The sequence below is a fragment of the Telopea speciosissima genome, chromosome 2 (assembly GCF_018873765.1).
Source record: "Telopea speciosissima isolate NSW1024214 ecotype Mountain lineage chromosome 2, Tspe_v1, whole genome shotgun sequence".
NCBI classification, from domain to species: domain Eukaryota; kingdom Viridiplantae; phylum Streptophyta; class Magnoliopsida; order Proteales; family Proteaceae; genus Telopea; species Telopea speciosissima.
In genome coordinates this window covers 60,220,180-60,224,092 of record NC_057917.1, presented here as the reverse complement: position 1 = coordinate 60,224,092, position 3,913 = coordinate 60,220,180, and positions in this window count along the sequence as shown.

Genomic DNA, 3,913 nt, shown 5'->3' with positions numbered 1-3,913 from the left:
ATATATGCCCCCAAAATAATAAATTTATTACAATCAAATCCCTCCTCTTGGTTTCACGTGAAGTTTCTTATGACTCTAGAGTAGAGGTGTAAATGAATAGCCGAAATCCGTTTCTGTATCCGTGTCCGTATCCATTTAGCACTATCCGAATCCGTCCGAAAGCTAGACGGATGCGGATACGGATAGGCTATAGCTATCCGAAAAGCTATATTTACATGTAAATGGATAAAATATCCGATCGGTATCCGTGTCCGTATCCATTTAGCACTATCCAAATCCGTCCGAAAGCTAATCAGATGCAGATGCGGATATAGCACTATCCGAACCGAATCCGATCCGTTTACATCTGCTAAGAGTCTGAGAATAGACTAGACCAAACCTAGTTAGTAAGAACTGGGAAGGTATCGATACTCACGCAATACCCCCACTGATTTGAGTAAATTTACTGTTTGGATGCAAGGGTTCAAGTTAGAGGAATCGGCAATGGGATTGGCCTCCATGTATTCCAATTCTATTTATTTGGAATTTGATTGAACCCTGAAAATCTAAGTACAAATCGTGAAATGTGAATTCTAAGACGTGATCTTGGCATCTTGTTCGCGAAGATAATGAAATTAGGGGTGTCAATTTGGCCGGACAAGGCCTCAGTTCGATTTTCAGCCCACAAAACGAGATTAGGTTTAATATTTTACTGATCCTGACACGGCCGGATCGGGTCTGGGTTGAAGCCTCGGGCAAGGCCTGGCCCTGCTCAACCCGGCCTTGCATTAATTACAATGCATATAATTTTACATATATATAATTACAATTTATATATTATTATATCTCTTAACAAAATTACAACCAGATAACCAATTAAGTTAAGGCCTTACTCCTATTCAGTCAAGGATCTGGATCCTCTACTGCCGAGCTGCCCCTACTTCTGTGCGGCCCACACACAACAAGGCGGAAAAGACCGCCTTACCCCCGCTCGGGCAGGGGTAAGGTGGTTTTTTTGCTGCCTTACTGTGTCTGGGGCACACATGGTAGTACAGGCAACTCGACAGTAGAGGATCCCGACACATTCAATCAATCCCCCCCCAAAAAAAAAGAGTTAAACAAGCCCGACCCAGTCCAGACACCCCTGTATGAAACAAGCCCGACCCATCAACCCGGTCTGGCCCAACCCAATTAGGGTCAATCAAAACTAGGCCGGGCTAGGGTAAACCTTGGCAGGACTAGGATGGGCTTGGGCAGACTTTAAGACCCCTACGGTTGGGCTGGAGTTTTAACAAGCCCGACCCAACGTAGACAACCCTAAATGAAATTATCCATTAGATTAGCAAACAAAGCCCTCAAACTATTGCTTGTGCGGTATGAAAGGTTTCTATATATTGTCAAAAGGACCGAGTTTCCCTTCACCTATAATGAATGGGATTTTTGGTGGGAGAGGGCGGGAAAGGGTGAACCGTCCTCTATGGGTGGAGGGAATCAAAACGATCTGCTCTTGAGGTCACTCACCTCCTTTTTGTTGATGATATATTTATTTTTTGCCGTGCTACCTCTAAGGATTTATTAACCATTAAGGCCATTTTGGACTTGTTTTCTGATTTATCAGGACAGCAAATAAACCTTTCTAAAAGCAGCATCCATTTTAGTAAAAATGTCTCTACTGCTTCTAGACTTTCTCCTCTCCTTGGTATTAAGGAAATGCCTAAGGATTCTGTATATTTGGGAACTAACTTATTTCATGGCAGGTCTAAACATATGGAGTTGGAGGGGGTGCTTGCTAGAATGCAAAAAAAGCTTGCATCTTGGAAAGCCAATCTTTTAACTTACGCTGGGCGCAGTATACTTATCAAATCTGTGTTGGCTGCGACACCGGCTTTCTTAATGAACTGTTTTCGGTTTCCTTTGATAACATGCCGTAGAATTGATTCCTTATGTCTTAATTTTTGGCTAGGCAAAGGTAAAACCTCTAAGAAAAAGTCTACTCTTATTTCTTGGGATAAAATGTGCATTCCCATGTCTTCTGGGGGACTTGGTTTTCGAAGGCAAAAGTTCATAACAATGCCCTGTTGATCAAGTTGGGGTGGAGATTGATTACTGAGCCTTCTTCTTTATGGGCCTGGTTACTCAAAGCCAAATATTTCCACAACCATTCTCTTTTCGATCCCTCTGTAAGAACCAAGAAGGGTTCATGGATGTGGAATAGCATCTCACATGTTATACCAAAGCTGGAAAAAATGGTGATTAAAAAACTTGGGAATGGGTCCTCTATCTATTTCTGGGTTGATAGGTGGGTCCCTGGCTTGACAGGTAATCTCTCTGAATTATCTCCTGACCCCATTCCTCCTATTGACAATACTAAACTTGTTAAATATTTTTTGCAAGATAACCATTGGAACTCTAGTCTTCTTAATTCTTACATCCCTTCTTCTATCTCTATCCTAATACAATCTTTGATATTTTTGATTCTAATGACAAGTGGTGGTGCATCAAAGCTACGAATGGCATCTTAACCACCAAATTAACTGCCCAGGAACTCAACTCTCACTGTTCTAATATTTCTAATGTTGACTTTTCTTGGTGGAAATTCTTTTGAAAAATTCAGATTCATCCTAAATTTAAATTTTTCATGTGGCGTTTGTTAAATGTAGAATACCTACTAAGGCTACTCTCTCGAAATGGCTCCAGGTTGACACCACCTGTGCTTTATGTGGAACTGGTGTTGAATCATCATGGCACCTTTTCCTTTCTTGTGATTGGGTCAAACACATTTGGGCAGGAGGTCCTTTGGGGCTGAGAACCAACCATCTATCCTTGGCTGACATGAAATCAATCTGCCTGTCGTTTTTTCTCCATTTCAAGTCAGACAGACCTCTACTTATTTGGTTTTTTACTGTCTTCTCTACTACTTGTTATTTTATCTGGGCTCTTAGAAATAGGGTAGTGGTGGCCGGCGAAAAGCCTGATCCTCTGTGGGTTTTAAAGAATATTCAACAATGGATTTCGGATCTGAACATATCTCCCCCCACTTCTCCATCCTTGAATGTAATAGACAACTTTGATCCCCTATCACCTTCTTCTTCCTCTTTTAAACTACCTTTGTTTAACTCTCCTGTTTTAATTTGTGCAGGATACTCTAGTGCTGGACTAACTACAGTTGGATGGTCCTACTTCTTTTTGATTGACAACAAACTAAAGTTTTTTGATATAGGAACTCTTCCACAATCATCGGAATTAGCGGCCGTTTTTTTTGCTCTCCGGAGAAGTTGTGACCGTGGTGCCTATATTGGGTTGAAGATTAAAGAAGTTTGGGTTGACCACAAGCTGGTTGCGAATACTCTTCCATCTCCAACCAAATGCTCATGGCCATGGGTTTTCTTCAAAGACTTTTTATATATTTCTGACCGTACTCAAGATGTGAACTTTTCTAATTCTAGGGATAGGTTTTGTCTAACTTTGGCTAGGAATTTGGCAAGGAATGCATGCTCAAAGGACATAACTTCTACTGTATTTTCTCCTGCTGTTTAATTACACTTTTCTTTTTTTCATCCCAAAAAAAAAAATTTGTTTATTTTTTACTTTTTAAAAAAAATAAGACCATTTAAGAGAGAGAAAGAGAACCCATTAATAGATCAGCTAGGCTCACATGATAGAAAACCAGGAAGAAGCGAAGGCATTTGGCGTATTTGGATGACATTTAGCCATGCATCTTAATTATAACTGCTTTGCTGGGTGTTCTGCTGGGTTTAGTCGGAGTAGTGATCCCCATTGTGAGTCTGTGACACATTCCCATTCCATTGTGAGTCGGAGTAGACAGGTGTGTCTTGTGAGGAACCAGAACCAGAGCCTCTCTATTCTTCTTCTTTCTCCTAGCTACCAACGTTACTTATAAATTTCTGTCTTTCTTTAAATTTCAAGTATATAT